Source organism: Pteropus medius, unplaced genomic scaffold (genome assembly GCF_902729225.1).
Source record: "Pteropus medius unplaced genomic scaffold, Ma_sr-lr_union100, whole genome shotgun sequence".
NCBI classification, from domain to species: Eukaryota; Metazoa; Chordata; class Mammalia; order Chiroptera; family Pteropodidae; genus Pteropus; species Pteropus medius.
The window spans coordinates 3676035-3694777 of record NW_024347791.1 but is presented as its reverse complement, the minus strand read 5'-3'; the positions used below and the strand labels follow the sequence as shown (position 1 = coordinate 3694777).

At 41.8% G+C, this 18743-nt stretch overlaps 1 protein-coding gene across 5 annotated transcripts in view; it reads right to left on the bottom strand.

Moving 5' to 3' along the window:
- The window catches only part of LARGE1 (LARGE xylosyl- and glucuronyltransferase 1), a 489641-nt gene that overhangs the window by 229203 nt on the left and 241695 nt on the right, over positions 1-18743 (bottom strand). The window lies entirely within an intron of this gene.

Here is an 18743-nt window from a genome sequence, read left to right as displayed (position 1 = left end):
CTTCGAATCTATTATTCAGCCAGTAGTGAGCGGATTTAAAACCCACTGGGGCTCTTGAATTCAGCCTGGCTAAGTGGTTAAATCCAATGAAAATATCCTAGTTAGATGAGTTTTCAGCCAAGGGAGTTGCATATATATATATAAGGATGTTTTAACAGGTCAGTTTGTAAAGTATCCATCTTTTAAAAAGATAATTTGAATGATGATAACAATCATGCATGTACGGCATTTTCTAGTTTATGATAGTTCCAAATCTATTATTTTACTTGATTCTTGAAAAAAATTCTGTGAATTAAGGAAGTAAGGGATTCCTATCTCTATTTTACATATAGGAAAGTGAGAATTTAAAACGTCACCGTCCGAAGTTACAGAGTTAGTAAATGGCAGGGTTGAAACTCACCTCCTCTGATCCTCAAGAAAATCCGTTCTATGAAGCTCGGGGCCTTCTGACGCCCCATGTAATGCTGTGACTTTATCATGGGAAGCAGATGGAATTAACAGACTGTGAAGTATTGTCTATTGTTCCTCAGTAGGAAAACTCACATTTTGACTCCTATGTGCGCCTCTTACCAAAATCCATTTGATGACATGGTGCAACAGGGATGAAAACTTGAAGTGTTTCCAAGTTTCCTATTCAATGTTATCTCTGTGTGGAAATAATTCTGGCTTCCTTTCCATGTTTCAATTAGGGAACACAAAGAATCTGGCCTCTCGGTGTCCCAAAGGAAGTTAGAGAGCCGTGAATGGGTGTCACCACAGGGTCCACAGGTAATGCGCCCAGTACTGGCAACACCTGGCTTGGAATATAAGTCCATTATGCTGGGTTCGGACTTAGTGGCTTGACTTTTTCATCTCGTCACCTTCAAATGGATCACAGTCCGTTGGGGCTTGCCTAAACAGTGGAGTCGATCCTGATTTTGTCATTTTCTAAGGCACTGTTTCTCAACCAGGGGATATTGGACATCCTGAGGGGCATCTGGCAATACATGGAGACATTTCTGGTTGTCACAACTTGAGGGGAAGGTGCCAGTGGCATCTAGTGGGTAGAGACTAGGCATGTTGCTACACACCCTCAGACAAAACAGGCCCTACAGCACAGAATCATCGGAATCAATAGTTGAGGCACCTTATTCAAAAGTACTAGAATTGACTCAGAAAAATGTGTATGGGTGAACAAGCAGAACTTTGATTTGATCCTGGTACCAGAGGACAAGTGTGCCTCAGTTTTGACCTACTGGAAAATACTGTATTTTCCAGAGGTAAGAAAGTACCTTGGAGGAAGAAGGAGGCAAGGGTTTAAAGTCCTCTGCATTCCGACCTAAAGAAAAAGTGACACCTCCAAATCCCCACGAAGAAGAGAACTGAGGCTTACAAATGAAAGAATATAAAGTTCGAACAAGAAAGACTGTCCGGTGGCTGATTCAAGGTCTGTCTGTCTGTCTTGGCCAATGGCAATGAGCTAGCCGGGCCCATGGCTGCCTCTCTCTCAGCGAGAGGGATCCAACTTTCCAATAGATGAAGTCCCCCTCTGCCCAGCAGGTAAGCCTCATCCTAAACCCAACTTCACGATGAACCAGGGGCTCCAAGCTCCAGGTGCTGGACAGCTGATGTCACAGCATTCTCCAAAGTACCTCCACCTACGCTCAGCCTCCCTGGTGTGAGCCCTGAAAGCTAACTTCGCTAAGTCAGGAGCTCTTCCATGCTTGCCCTATACAAATAGGAGAGGGGAGTGGATTCCTTCTGCTGGATCACAGCCCAGCATGGAGCCAGCTGTGCCCCACCTGGGCTCACCTCCAATCCAGTTGCCTAGAGAATGGCACACTTGTGCACCTGCTGATCCCGCAATCAACAATTATTTACGGGGGAAAAATCATATTAAATATGAGCGCTTTTCCATTTTGGTCAGCTCCCAGTCATGTCTATTATACTCTCCGCCCAGCATCTCGAAGTGGACGTCTAGGTAACACAGAGAACCCTTGCTCTTCCCGCGAAAGCCTGCCCTTTCCTCAGTTTCTCCCACGTGGTGATGTAGATGACATCACCACGCACCCACCGGCCCGTACCAGAATTCTGGGTGTTGAACTTGATTCCTCTCTCCCTCTACTGCCATATTCGACGGGTCCAACCCCTGTCAAGTTGGCTGTTAAAATTAATCTGCCTTCTGAGGTAGACATCTGGAGCGGACGAAGGCAGTTTACGAAGGAACCTTTTAATCGAAACACTTCTGTGCTCTCTCTTGGAGAACGGCCACAGTGTAAACCAGTAAGTCTGGAGTAGATGAACGAATTTTATTCTTTTTTTGATTTTCTACTTATCTACCAAGACATCCCTGCCCCTAGGATCCATACTGTCTCTGGGTCTCTGGACCTGAGGACCTCAAGGCCAAGGTCTTAGAATTTTCTGTTCTCGTTAGCAATGCCCCACAGGGTATGTCGTTGGCATTCTGTTGCAAGTCATCTAATAAATAAGAGAAACAGACCCTCAGGGAGGAATTTAACAACGCCTATGTCATCCAGCTCCCTTTTCTGTCCTTGGTCAGGGACACTGATTTTAAAATATGCAGAATCCACTTTAAAATCAAAGTGCGATTTTCCAAATATCAGGCCAGTTAGGTCCCACTCGTCCGCCACCAAGCTTGCCTCTTTTTGCCTTGTGATCTCTGTGGGTAACTCACTCTGGTACACGTGCCTCTTCCTCAAAAGGGCATCGTTGTGGTAGACCCACTATCTTTACCTCAGAAACTCTCCTAGTGCTTTTTAAGATATTTTGCACATAACAGACATTCAATCTGTTTGTTTTTAATTCAAATGTGGATATATGGGCTATATGAATACTGAAGACCAGAAAGTAAAAATAATTCATTTTTCCCCCCCAGGGTACCCTAAACAGCCCTGAGTGATAGTTTTAGTGATCTGGTTTATTAGTTTCTTCTACTTGTCAAAAGGTGTAGCCTTCATAAGTGAAAAATAGAAGGAAGTCCCAGGCAGATAAAAGAAATGCATTTTCTTTCCTTTCTGACAGAAAAAGTGCAATGATAAGGACATTAAGTTTTATAGCTAAGCTCAGCAGATAAAAAGCAGGCAAAGGAGTTCTGGTTGGGAAAAGGTATTCCCTTCTTTGGGGCACGAAAGCCTGCCATTAATTCACAGAGCCAGATAAAAAGTTCTACGCCTTCTCTCCACACTCCCTGTCAAACCCTCTGTTCCTGATGCCCTAGCGTGGAGAACACACCCCGCCTCCCCCCAAGGCCCAGCTCCGAGTTCTATTTCTTGTGGGAAGCCAGCCCTGATGCTCCAGCTGGTAACTGATTAATATTGCACTGTTCTCAACTTCATTAGCTTTCAGTAAATTCTGAGAGAAGACATTAGCTTCTCTACATCCAAATTTTCCTGGAATAGTGCACAGTCAGCAAATCCCTACCTACTGATTGATTTCTACCAAGTACAGACCTGAGCTGCTTCCTCTTAATTAGGTGAGAATTCAGCTGCCTCTTAATTAGAGTTAGCATCAGGTTTTCCAAACCAGCCAGTTTCCCTGTGCTACGGAGAAAATAGAAGCTATTGGCAGTCCATCCACCTTGACCTTGGAGGGGCTGGAAACTTTCCCACGTACAGACTAAGGGCCTTGGAAAATCCCAACAAAGTTATCCAACCCCAACTCCAAACGAGTTAACTTGGAAGTCACTGATGAAAAAGGGAAAGTGAGGGTAGAGCAACCCTTAAAAGTATGTCGATTACCCTGCTTCCTAAATCTCTCTGCATTTTCTTCTCACGACAAACCTACAAAGGGAAGTGCGAGTCTGCTGGCTGCCTGGAGTCGCTCTTCCAATCTTCTACTGTCAAGACGGCAAGCACACAGACACACGCAGGACACAGGCAGACATGACACACAGAGACTCTCACGTTCCCAATCTCCTCTGTAGACAAGATGCCAGCGTATGACCCGATCTTGGCCAAGGCACCTGAAGGGAAGTCTGCTGGGAGATTTTGGAGATTTGGGGGAGAAGATTCACCCAAGGAGCCGGGGCATGGGGGGGGGGTCAAGGAAGAAGAGAAGGGAAGAGGGAGAGAGGAGGGGAGAGGGGAGAAAGAGGAATAAGGCTTTTCCCTCCCCGCATTTCACTGTCCTGTGAGAAGATGACCACTGGATTTGCTATGATCACTGTGACCATGAGGAGTCCAAGGGTAACCCCTCAAATGTAGACCATCTCTCATGGAACTGCCAACCTTTGGGCTTCTTGCTATGTGTGAAAAATGAACAGTCTGTTCAAGTCATCTTTACTGGGTTTGTTTGTTTTACTTGCACCAAAAGCAAACACTTTAGTTTTAACGAAAACACTTCAGCATCTTCTCCTTGGGAGCTGTCACAGTAGAAAATGCTAAGTCCAAGAAAAGATGAACCAATTCTATTCTGACCACACAAACAATGCAAGGGCTACTCGCTGGGGCTGCATGAAAGGGTATGGAGTCCTCAGTGACCTCTCTCTCCCCATTTTGCTCCTTTATCTGTCCCACAAAGACACCTCAAATACGATCTATGTAAAAAAGATGGGCAAGCTTAACACACACAAAGCCGCAAGTTCTTGGGTGCTTTTCCAACCAGCTCTCAACCACTAGCCCCTCGCGTAAAAATGGCAACAGCCCTGACAGCCGTGATTCACACCATCTGCTCTGACAGCCAGGAGCACACAGAGCTGGCTGCCACGCTGGGAGAACAAGGTGTTGCTTCTGGTTACCTATCTCTTTAGGGTCACTATTTTCTTTTTCCTCTCCTCCTTTCTTCCTTGAGAAGGAAAAACATTTTTTAAAAAACCGTACTACTGTGGAAAGTCTGTAAAATATAATGGAAAGGAAAAAAAAAACCCCTAGAATTCCTGAATCGAGAGGGAAGCTACTGTCACACATTTGTCCTTTTTAAATAATTATGTAACTATATAGGTACCGTTAGATTTGGGGGAAATAGTTTTGCATCTTTTTTTACACTATATACATAGAAAGTGTTTTCCATTTTCGTTTATTCAAGTAACAGCTACCTTTTATATTAAATCAATAAAAATCTTATTTTAAAAAGTGCTTTTGAAAAGCTTTAAATATCTGTTTGTGAGATTGTACCATAGTTGACCTTTTCCCCACTGTTAGAATTTAGATTGTGTCTAATTTTTGCTACTGTAAAAAACAAATAAACAAAAATACCATGATGAAATCCTTTGATCTCTAGTTCCTCAGCAAAAAAATTTCAGCATCATACAGCTCGTATATATTTTTAAGAATCTTGATACATACGAGATTTTTTAAACAATCTTTAACAATAAGGCTAACAGAAAGGCTATTCTGATGTTCATTTACAACACTTACATGAAGTAGTTCCCAGTGGTTACTTACCAATAGAGGGCAATACATTTTTAAGGCCTTTACTATTTAGATATAAAAGTCTTATCCTATTTCTTTGAATACGTAAGTCATGTTGTTCTATTGTTTTTTGTTTTTTTTTTACCATTTGCTTTTCTTCTGTTTTGAATTTCTTCATGTTTATCCTTTGTCCATTTTCCATTGGTCTATTTTTTCTTATTGATATGTAAGTACTTTTTATGTTATATGCTATATCTCTTTCAAATATGATTTTACCAATTTACCACTTGCCATTTAATTTTGTTTTAGTTGCTTATTGACATTCAGAATTTTACCCTTGATTTTTTAATTTCAATTAATCAAATCTACTTGAGTTTTCTCTTTGACAATTTTTCCATTTCTCTTGGATGTATACAAATTTTCCTCCACCCTAGATGAAAATTTTCATATTTTTCTTCTAACTTTGTTTAATGTTTCTGTTTTAAAACATCTTTAATAAATCAAAAATTTATTTATTTTTTGGTATCTGGCGATATCTTATTTGATCTTTTCCCAAATGCTCAATCTTCACAATGTCTTTGCCCGAATAATCCATTCTTTCTTTATAAGTTGACAATTCTTCCTTATACTTAGAATATAAGACATCCTTCTTTCCTTTTCGCATTCACAGAGGTAACAGTAACTGTTCTGGAGACTCTGGCCTGCTGAGTGGAGGAAAAGCCCCAGCATCTTTACCGAGGTTTCTTCCAACATTTGGAGTCAATTTCGTGCGAGCACTATGCTTACAACAGGGACGGGGTGGGACAGAGCAGAGGGTGTCTGTTCATGCGGATGTCACACCGGAGTGAGTGAGTCAGACTTATAACCAAACTTTAGGTGTCAGAGAGATCTGACAAATCACTCTACGATGACAAGTGTCAAGAAGGAAACACAGAGTAGCATGGCGACCTGTTGCAGGAGAACCCAGACACTGACAGAATGGTGGGCCAGAACAGTTTCCTTAAGTTTGAAAGTGAACTCTAAATGACAGACGAGGGGGAAGATGTCTATTTCAGGTAACGTGTGAACTGGATAACCCAAAACCACTCTCCACAAAACATAGAGCATATTGTATAGATGATATTAAATATTAAATACTATATATTAGATATGCATATATTAGATATGCATAAACATATAACATATTGTATATAATATATAAATATGTATAGAAAATACAGAGCATATATTAAAATGTGTATTATACATATAGTATATTAAATATAATTATATATATTGTATACTTTATTATATATAAAACTGAAGGTGGCATAAAAGCAAAAGTACCAATATAAGCAAATCGAAGTTGGAAAATTAGTCTAAGTAATTCCTGAACCCACGTATGGCCCTGAAGAAGGGGGCCCTTGAACTTCTGTTCTCATTGCTGTGGGGGAGGGTGCAGGAGAGAGCGCGCCCATGGCCTAGCTTAATTAGGAGTCCAAGAGAAGACACTGCATAAAGTTAGGACCCCAAACCCTGTACTCTCCACACAAAGGTGACTCTCCACACAAACTCGACCACACAGAAGAGAAAAGCCAGGAAACACACTGGTCTTTAGCTTAATGGTGAAGGGTGGCCAGTTTGGGGAAGAGACTCTTCAGAATTCATACCCTGAAGTTGTACCATGCAGTAGTTCATGGTCTGAACTCGAGCTACCTATCAGATGTGACAAACTTCAAAAGGAGAATTTGATTAAAAATAATTAGGGATGATAGTGCTCCAGGCAATTAGCAGTAGTACACGGGCATGCCTCGTTTTATTGAGCTTCGTAGATATTGCATGTTTTACAAACTGAAGGCAAGACCCTCCACGAGCAAATAGATTACGGCTCGCTTTATTGGGACGGTCTGGGATGGAACCTGCAAAATCTCTGAGGTGTGGCAGTCTGCAAACATTATTTCAGGCGAACACAGGATTGCACCTCAATGCTTTCCTAAATCAGCATGGGACTCACAGTGCTGTGGGTAGGGGTTAAACGCAGACCCGCAGCCAAGCTGAAGGTCTCTGTGCCCGTTTCCACGCCTTTCTAACGAAGACGTTTAGCCAAGTAGTCTCCAGTCTCAGATTCCTCATCTGCAAAACTGGATCATAACGGCACTGATTTTAAGGAGTTGTCGTGAGAATTAAATGAGATAATCCACCTGAATGCTTAGGACTGTATCTGGTACGTGAGAAGTAACAAATAAACGTTGCTTATTATTGTTATTGTTACCATTTTCTATGCATATCATTTTATACCATCTTATTTATTGTTATTAGCTTACTAACATTTTCTCCATTATTCATTATTAAACTTGCCAGACGTCTGCCATTCTCTTATACAAAGAACCAGCTTTCAAAATTTTAGTTTTCTGGGTTTTTTCCCTTATTTTATGAACATGTGCTGTTAACTTCATTTCCCTTCTGTTTTCCTCAGGTCCACACCATTGTTCTCGTTTAAATCACACAGTGGAATGTGAGATTCATTTATCATCATCTTTATTTTTGAATAATGAAGGCACTGAAGGCTATTAAGACATTTCCAACTGACAGCTTTGGGCACATTCCATAAACTTTAGTGTGAAATGTTCCTCTTTTGCTGTTTTCAAAACAGGCTATAATTTCAGTTTTTATTTCCTTTTGGAATAAATAAGCATTTAGCAATCCCCTAATATCTAAGTATTTTGAATCTCCATTAAAAAGTTTCTGATATGTGGTTTTATTGCATTGTGGTCAAGAGTGTGACCTGTATGATTTTTATAGCTTGGAATTTAATGAGGTTTTCTTGTGCCCCCAATTTATTTTTTCATGAACACTTAGAAATCCACTGTTGTTCCATTTTATGGATATAAAGCTTGATATCTATTGATAGAGATTATATTTTTTAAAATGCCTTTGTCATTAACATTTGCCTTTTTAGTGGCTGAAACTCTCCCAATCTATCCTATATTTCTATCAGTTTTTGCTTTATATATTGAAAGCTCTGTACTTGGGAAATAGATTGGCTATTATATCCTTTTATGGTTATCATATGGTGTGTGGTGCCAATTCAAAATTATTCATTTTATCTAGTTAAATATATTTCTTACATTTATTTGTTATATAGTTCTTATATTTATAGTGTATATTTGTTGTATTTATTATATCTGAAATTAACATTTCCATATCATATTTGTCTTCATATGTTTGAGACATCCTAATATAAATTTTATCTTTCAACTTTATAATTTTATCTTTAAAATTTATAATTCTTGAAGATAGTAAGCATGCAATTAAGATATTTCTATATTTAATCAAGCATCGGTTTTTGTCCAATAGTAGAAAAATTTTAAGCATTTATGTTTATTAAAATAAATGATGCCTGGTTTTGCCTCATAATATTCTTACGCATTACTTTTCAGCTTTGAGAAAAATTTACACGCATTACAGTCACCCCTTTTCAATGTGCGATTCAACAAATGTTTAGAATCTGCAACCACCACAGCCATCATCTTATAAAGCGATCCCAATCACCCCTCGAAGTTCCTTCGTCTCTTTAGGCAATCCACACTGCACCACTCTCTGGCCTCTAGCAACGTCTGTCTTGCTTTCAAGAATTTCATGTAAATAGAACCATATAAATGCTGGCATTTGTGCCTGGCTTTATTTCACTTAGCATACGACTTTTGAGTTTCATTCATACTGCTGCAAGTATCATTTCATTCCTTTTCACGGCTAACATTGCATTGAACATATACACCACTCCCGTTTACCAAATCTCCAGTTGATGGACATTTGAGTTCTGTGAATGTTCACAAACAGATGTTTGTGTGCACATGGTTTTATTTCTCTTGGGTGACTACCTAGTAGAACTGTGTAATTCTCACTGCGCAATTCTCACTGGAGTTGCGGACCATAGTTTGAGTATACGTTCAACTTTTTAAGAAAAACTGTTTTCCTAAGTAGTTGTATCATTTTGTACTTCCATCAGCAATGTCTGAGAGTTCTGCTCGTCCCACATCTTCACCAACACTTTGCATCGTCAGCCCTTTTCATCTTAGCCATTGCATCTCATGATGATCTTAAATTGCATTTCCCTGATGACTAATGATGATGAGCATTTTTCAGGGATTTACTGGCTATCCCCATGTCTTCTTTGATGAGATGTCTCTTAAAATATGTTGCCATTTTTAAATCGGGTCATTTGTCTTACTGCTGTAAGAGTTTTCTACATATTCCAGATACAAATCTTTTATCAGACATGTGGCTTTGCAAATATTTTCTCACAATCTGTGGCTTGTCATTTTATTTTCTTATTATTTTGTTCTTATTTGGAAGAACAAAAACTATCAGTTTAGATGAAGTCCAATTTATCAATATTTTTTCTTTTTCAGTTTGTGATTTTTTGTGTCTTACTTAAAAAAAATCTTTGCCTAACCTAAAGCCACTAAGATTTTCTCCTGTTTTCTTTCTCCTCTGTTGTATAGTTTTAGCTTTCATATTAGGTGTAAGATTGATTTCAAGTTAATCTTGTATATGCTATAGAGTGAGGATCAAAATTCACTTGTTTCCCACATGGATATCCAATATTCCAGCACCGTTTTTTTTTTTTCCTTTCCCACCTTCTTTGCTTCCTACCAAATTTATAGGCTTTGTTTCATTTGCAATAATCATCTCCAATAACTGAGTTTTAATTCTATTTATAGCTTTACCAGTGGTCACGTTTGAGCTTTGAAGAAACAGCTTCCCCTTTTCCCTGGTGATCAGAGTGAAGGGTTAAAAATAACACCTGAGTTAAAAATAACTCCTTTGTTGGAGTTACCCCTCAAAGCACAAGAACCTTAATAGCTTTTAAATCCAACCTGCACCTCCCACACTGCTTTAAAATGCAGTTGTGGCTATCTGTATATGTTTTCAAGAGCAACTTTTGGCATCTACATCGAGCTTTGAACTGACTTAAAACAATTATTGACAGATCAAGTGTAACTTCTACAAACTGCCTGCCTCTTTAGAACAAGACCTCTTCATTCCTGAATATTCATTTTGATTCCTTTTATGGCTGGCTGGCAAATGACTGTTGATGCTTTCTTCAAGAAGTATACACTGCTGTACATTGTGTGAGCTCTTATATAGCGCATCATCTTTTTGGTTGTTTTTATACGTGAGAGAACTTGGCTGGTAGTCTTGGCTCTCTGTCTTTTTTTGCTCAAAACTCTGCAGACATTTTATTAGGACCTTTACTATTATAGTGGAAAAGGCTGAAGTAGAATTTCTATCCTTCAAAGACAGTATGTTTCTCTCCACCCCCTGCCCTTACATTACAGCGTAGCCCTAGAAAGCATGTTTCACTCCTCATCCACAGCCACCAACCATGTGTTGAGCACTTGAATACTGCTTGTCCTAATTAAGATGTGAAAAATATACATCAGATTTGAAAAACTAAGTACAAAAAAAGTACGTAAAATATCTCAGTAGTTTTAAAAATACTGATCACATGTTGAATGATCATAATTTGGATATACAGGATTAAATAAAATATATTGTTAAAATCATTTGTTTCATTTTGCTTTTGTAAATGTGGCTACTAGAAAATATAAAATTACACATATGATTCATCGTTGTATTTCTTTTGGACAGCGCTGATCAAGAGTTGGAATACTTGGATTCGTAATTTGGTTACACAATGCTGAGTAATTTCAAGTCTTTTTTTATAAGCTTCTATTTCCTCACATGGAAATGGGTGAAAATAATTATACTCACCTCGATGCTTACTGTGGGGATAAAATAAGATTATGCATGTAAAGCTATTATGTTGGCACAATCAATTCTTAGTAATGAGAGTTATTATTATTCTTAATGGAAGGATTTTTTTAATCCTTATAATGCAAATATTTTTCTAGGGTGTACTGTGATGTAGACAACTTATTACTGATTTTACCTAGATTGTAGAAGCCCCTTTGGATCTGCATGTATTCTTTTTAGCTCTTGACCATTTTTCTTGGATTATGTCATCTTTTGAATGGACCATCCAACACTTTGCCCTGAAGTGCCGGGAGCCCTAAAATTTAATTTTTTACCCAGTACTTCCTTTCCAGGGTAATATGCCCCCAAAATGTACCCCATCTAAAATGCCAGTGCTCTAACATTTCACTCCCCAGATCTAGCCTTTTGTCCTTTTCAAAACATTTGAACAAAGACCCCTGTATTCACTGCGACAATTCCCTAATCTCATCATAATTTACAGTTCGCTTTGCCCCCTTACTTTCTCATTTTCCATAAAATACCTCTGGTCTTTCTTCTTTTTCTTCTTCTTCTTCTTTTTTTTTTTGGTCCAACTTATATTCCAAAATCCATCATGATAACCATATTCTTGAATCATTAAAGTTGTTTTTAAACTCAGGCTCTGGAAGGGGGAGACTTCTGGCACAAACACTTCACTGCAGGCCGGACGAACTAGATTTGAGCATCACTTCTGCCTCTGATTAGCAGCATTCTCCCAGTTCCTTTGGCAAATTCCTTCGTCACAAAAGAAAACACGTGCTGCTTCCACAGCATGGAATTCTTGAAAGGACACAATGAAATGAGGTTCATGAAAGCATTTCCTTCTTTACCAGGGTGAATGAACCACGGATGAGAAGACCACAGCAATGAAAGTGGGAAGGGATCGATGCTCAAAACGGGGAAAATATGGGGCCAGGGACACTTAATTACTTTAAATACGTTTAAGTCTCTGAGCTCGGACCAATTATAGCTTCTGGAGGAGCCTATCTTCTGGGTAAATGTGGAACGACCCTTGTATTCTGAAGAATTACAGAGAACAGTAGATATATCTGAGATGGAGACAAAAGTGAGCGCATTCAAGGAAGGTAATAACTTGGAAACCAAGTATTACCGAACGTGTCAGAAAATCTATCTAAGGGTCTATAGCTAGGCTGTGAATGCCAAACTGCCATTCGGGATATGCTTGAGGGGATGGAGACAATGAGGAGCGGGCTCTGTAGATATGCCAGGTCTTCACACACCTGACTGATTCATTCTGGAGCCCCAAATTTTAGAACTCATGCACTCGCTGGGGGCCGCTTCCGGGCAGGTTTTGTCCTGAAAGCTGGGCACAGAGATAAAAGTTACAGGCCTTGACCTCCTGGTTCACACAGACCCGTGGGGAAGACGAGTGAGTTAACAGACAATGATGAATGCACTTGGACTCGGTCTTTATTAATGCTCAGCACCAATGGAGAGACTCAAAAGATGAAGATTCCAGTACAGCACAAGACAAAGATTTCTAATAGAGTTTCTAAATATGGAACAAGGTCCTTTGGGAGGTAATGATCTCTTATCTCTGGAAGTATTCAAAAGCACAAGATTAATGACCATTTATATAAAATATTATAGGACAAAGTGAAATGTGATAACGGATGAATGCCAAGTTCCTTCCTAATTAAGATGCTATGACTCTCCAAAGGGGATAGGGCTCATTCATTAGGACACTCTGTTATATAAAGAAACATTTGCTGGTGTATAAATTGAATTGTATGACTGACACAGAAAGATTCTTTTCTAATGTGGATTATAATTTATGTTGGTTATCTACAATTTTCCATGTCTAATATTTAAAAGCCAAAGACCAGTCTTCTAAATACCGAAAGATGTTTTCAAATGCATTTCATTTATCCACGTCCATTCTGTGATCCTGCCCTTGCTATCCGAAAGAGAAAAGCCTAATGTGAGGGCTGACCTTAAAAACCCAGGCTTCATGTTCATTAACCACGCAGATAATCCAGGAGCCAGTAAAACAAAGGAAAATGGGAGAACGCTAACTTTTCCAGACTTGGACACAATATTTAAACTCAGCGAGCCTTCCTGCATAATATGAGTGAGACCCCCAAAGGAAAGAAGGAACAAGAGCGTAAATAAATAAACTACTCTAGAAAAACAACCCAAAAGGTACCCGTCTGATGAGAGGTCAATATTTCTTTCTTTGTTAGAGGGGAAGAGAACGTATGTTAGTCGACATGGTGGGTTTAGAAAAGAGAAGATTTAAAAGGTTAATCATGGCCCTCTTCGAATATACGAAAGGAGAAGGGAGTTAACAAAATTTATTGAGCGCTGTGCTTTTCATTATAAGATCTCATTTAATGCATTTATTCTTCACCAATAAAGGAGATCTACAGCTCCCAATTTTGAAAGACGATTAAGCTCTGTGTGTTACTATCAGCATTATCACATTATTAGTGAAACTGCATGAGACGATTCTGAAGGTCGCATATACTTTACTTCTCATTTTTCTGCAGGGCACCTTAGACAGATCATGTCCTCCATGAGAATTGTCCCAGGTCTCCTGTCTTTCCTCTTCAGGCCAAGTCTAACTAAAACTGCTCCAGCCCCCTCTAGGATATCCGATCACAGCACTTGAAGCTCCACCATTGCCAAGTTTGGTCCCTTTGAACAATACCCTAGGCCTGGCAATCTTCAAACCCAGACCCAGTTTTGGGAAGAGGACTGTGTTGGAAAGAATCACCTGTGAGATCTTGGACAACTTGGTTAATCCTTCTGGTTTGCATTTGTCCAAAAAAAGCTATGATCCTGGGCTTCCTTCCAACCCTGGGACCCTGTGATTTCATGGTATCATCAGTCTCTCCTAACAGAGTATGTCCGTCATTCAGAAAACATATCTTCCCAGGAAACAGATGCGGTAGGGAGTGTTTACCCACCTCCCCTAGGGAGAGGAACAACAGAAGTTTGCCTCCCTAAGGACAGCAGGGTGCTGAGACTGACTTTATCTTAAGAGCCTCTGCAATACTCCATAGGGACCAGCATAAAGGCAACTGAGTATGAACGAGTAGGAAGCCAGTTTTTAGAGTCAACCACTACTATTATTTTTTGTAACCACAGTCCTGAATCCTACTTCATAATCTTTCTGATGCTGGTAACGAGCAGGCATCAAGTATAAGAGAAAAGGAGATAAATTAGGGCTCCCAGCTAGACAGAAGAATCATGAAACGGCCCCTGCCCCCGCCACTTCCCTTCATGAGTTCAAGATCAACCTCGCCCCAGTGGTGGCATGGGGGTGACTTTCTGGGCCAGATCAAATGCCGACAGGCCATGCGGGGACTCCTCTGAAAACTGGCAAGATATGTATTGCTGATTTAAGGCAAACTTTGCAGACTAATGACTGTTTCGTTTAGAAAACGACTCTTGGATAGGAGTGACGGGGTCATCCCAAACTCCGCAGCATCACTAGGAAGGTGTACTTTTGTCCCCGGCAGGGAGCTCCATTCCCAGCAAGACTTTAAATGGAGGGGTCATACCTAACGCATCTGTTCTTCATGAACAACCAAAGGACAGCATCATGAGCATAGAGGACCCTTGTCCAGACATAGTTACAGTATCTTGGCTTAAAAACAGGCCACAGAGAAGGAAATACAGAAGCAAGAGGATGGATTGTGAAGTCAGATACTTCTGGCTCTGCTATGCACTAGCTGTGTACGTTGGTTTTGGGTTATTTAGCCTCCCTTGTCCTCGGTTTCCTTATCTGTATAATGGGGATAATCATAGGACCTGCTCCACAGAGCTGTTGTGGACATTTCATGAGAGAACCACTCGAAACGTAAAGTCTCCCATAAATGAGATGTTACACCAAAGGCTACGGGCTCCAAAGTCCCTGAAAACAGGCAATGTGAGTTCAAGTGCCACTCAAGAGGGGCAATTGTATTTCCGGGTGGCCGGAGCCGATGTCTCTCCCTCCTTTCCACATCCTTGTCTATTGAATTACACACTCCCGTATTTCACACCCTTTCACTTGTAAAGGGAAAAGTCAAATCTCGGCCTTGGCCTTTATGAGCGGCCTGATCTTCGGCAAACACTCTTCGACTCTGCACTTCCATTTATAAATTATCTGTGAGATGGCGGTAATAAAACGTCTCTCTCCACCCCGCACGGGTGTCGTGAGAAGCGAGAGACAGCGTGCGACCACCTTCAAAGCTCTCTAGAAAAATCCATTCCCCTTTTCTTCCCGCTCCTCCTCTGATGGCCGGAGCCGCATGTCTGGAGTGGAGGCTGGAAATGAATGAGCCGTGTAAACCCGCGGAAGACCAACGAGCATGTCACAGGCCACAGACACGTGGGCCGAGCGATCATTATTTGCAAATCCACGCTAACTGGTCATCATGGAGGCGAGTCGTGCACAGTCCACCACGAACTTCCCGCCGTTCGTTTTTTAATCAGGCACCAATCCCTCGTGAATTTCCTTTTCCCTATCACGCCATCCTCCAGCAGGAAGGGATACAAAGAAAGGGCCCATAGGAGTATTTGTGAGAAAAGCCTTTCCCAACGGCTGTACAAAGCGATTTCTCGGAGCCATGTTGGGGGAGGCTGTCGTGCGTGTCTGCAAAGGCCACCGACTGACATGCTTCGTGGAAGCAGCTGCAAACACAGCGCCTGTCCACTCCTCTCCTGTCCTCCTTCCTCCGATGTCAGCGAATGGACGGGGTTTTAATGTGTGACTTTTATGGCGTGAGAACCTGTTGTGGAAAGATGCTCGCCTGTCCCAGGTCTGCTCTGGGGACTTTAGGTGGGTGATACAGAGGAAGCTGCCTTATTTATGCCACTGCAGGGTCACCAGCACGACAGGCCTCAGGAGTGTGGCGAGCCCGGACAGTGATAAAGAAACCCCTTTCTGGTGACTTTATCAGCTCTGAGTTTATTGGGTATTGTTCATTTAGCAAACATTTTCATAAGCCGAGCATCACATCAGGGGTAAGGATACCAGAGTGACGAAAGACAGACATGATGCCGGCCCTTCTGGAGCTCCCCGCATAGGAGAGGGACAGACATTCACCAGCTCGTCACGCAAAGGTGTGGAAGGTTACACTCTGCAGTGTCTTTCCTAAAGAAGTGCATGTGATCCTGTGGGAACAGATCACAAAGACACCCCGATGGGCAGGGAGGTTTCCCCGAGCACGCGGCACACCTCAGAGGTAGCTGCGGGTTTGGTTTCAGACCACTGCAATAAAGTGAGTGTCACAATAAAGCGAGTTGTAATCCTATTGTTGGTGGAGGGCCTCGCCTTTGTTCATGAAAAAAAAAAAAAAAAACGAACAAACAAACAAACAAAAAAACGCAACATCTGCGAAGCACAATAAAGCGAGATGCAATAAAACGAGGTATTCCATGGAAATGCAGCTTAAGCAAAAGAACTTGGAATTTATTAAGCAATGAGGGGGAGAAGGCAGGAGAGGAAACAGAGGTTAACAGAATGCGCTGGGCCAAGGCCGCTGGTGGGAGGGAAGGGGCAGAGCAAAGATGAAGATCTGGGAGTGAGTGATGGTGCCAGGGGTGCGAGATAAAGCTGGAAGGAGCCAGACTCCAGGCGGATGTGACTCGGTTAAGGACCACTGAAGGTTTTACGCGGAGCGAACGGGATGGTGTCGGTCGGATTTGCTCTTGGGAAAGCTGACTCACGCTACTGATGGAGAATAGATTCGGGGGAGGAGAAGAGAGCAGCACAGAAGAGACTGCTGTTGGGCTGGGGAACGATCGCAATGCTTAGACTAGGATGCGCGCAGCAGGGGTGGAGACGAGCCAGGGTGTGGAATGGTCAGATGTGGGGTCGGGGAAAGGGACCCATCAAAGACGAACTCTTGGTTCTGGATGAGCAGCTAAGTAGACAGATGGCAGTGCCAGGAGCCAGGAATGGCTCAGGCTGGGGGGAGTGGACATATCATGGTTTTGGATTTGTCGAGGATTATGTATACATTATTACTACTGTTATGATCAATTATGGAAAAATTATGTTTTACAAAATGCCTTCATCCTCTTTCCTTACTGGATTCTAAGAGCAATAGCCTCATGGAATTAGAACTTCTAGATGGAGATGGGGGGGGGGCGGTGTGTGTGGGGAATAGGCATTTAGCTTAGGGAAATAAAATGCAGGTGTTGAGAACCGTGCATGGTGTAGTCAGCAGAAATCAGGCTAGAGGACAGAAAACTGGAGACAGTATCCTTTAGAACACACACCAGGTTGTATTTTTTTTAAAGCTCTTATTTCTTAAGCCACAGAGCCTTCGATTCGAACAGATAAAAAGGAAGTATGTGAAATAATGAGCAGCAGGTCCACCTGCTTTCAAGGGGGCACGAGAGAGTCAGAACAGAACACGGTCTTGTCCCTTCTCATTCCTCCTTCCTCCAAGACCTCTTGGGGGCCCCAGGAGCAGATTTCAGCACTTGGCTGAAATCTTTAGCTTCCCAACTGTCTGTCCATGGATTGATTCTGTAACAGGCCACACAATCAAGGCCATTTCAATCCTACGCTGCTTTGGCTACCAACGGGAGTGGCACAGTTTCAAGACCCTGCTACCTTTCAGGCACTGCCGGGCTTTCCCGTGAGTTCCCTTGTCAGGCATCGGGTCCCTTCCTCGGCAGCTGGCACTCACCGTCCCACCCAGCTGACACCTGATCGAGCCGGGACTCAGAACTCAAATCAGACAGTTCTTTAGTGGCGGGCCAGGATACAAACGCCGAGGGTTTTTTTTTTTTTTTTTTCCTACCACTTTGTGTTGTCTTAAACAGTGGAGGGTACGGGCTTGCAAAAGACACGAGGCAGGATTGCCAAAAGGAAGGAGAACAACGGAGGAGGAGGCAGAAGCATCCTCCTGCGCCAGCTGCTGCTCCTCCCCACCCGTTGTGTCTCCCCACAGTGTTGGCGCTAAGACCCTGGGAGACAGAGTGGCTTGCTTTCACCTTAATTAGTGCAGCAATTTGCTAAATTTTGTTTTTCCCTTTTTAAGAGTGTTAATCAATTTTAGCTCAGAATAGATTGGAATGGCACACCAATTACCACGACGATCCCCAAATGCGAAATTCTGAACGTCTCCATCAACCTCGGAGCCTGAAATATGGGGAAATCAGAAACTCTGGCCAGCATCTCTGTGATCTATTTAAAATGTTATGGCTCTGAAATGAAAAGATAATAGCTTTACGAGGTTTGGAACAAGCAATTTGCTAGCATCGGCCTCATGCCTAGGTGTTCGGTCCTTCCCAAGGTGATTGGAGATGGAGCATCACATATTTTAGTAAAAGTTACATGTTCTTCTAATAACAGCAATTTGTTAAATCCACAAGCATTACGGGGTACCAATTATGCACCAGACACACAGAAAAGGGTAACACGTGCCCCCGCCCCTCTCCTCATTAAGACGGTTCTCAAATAAAGCAGTAGACAGATGAGTGAATAGAAAACGTCTTCCTCTTTCCTGGAAAAACCAGGAAAGGTTGTTAGATGAGCTGGCGGTGCAGCTGAGTTCTGAAGGGCGAGGAGGAGTTGTGACAAGGCAGGCGACAGGGCATTTCGGGCGGAAGGAGAAGCAGGAGCAAATGCTCAGGCGCAGGGGAGAGGGCAGA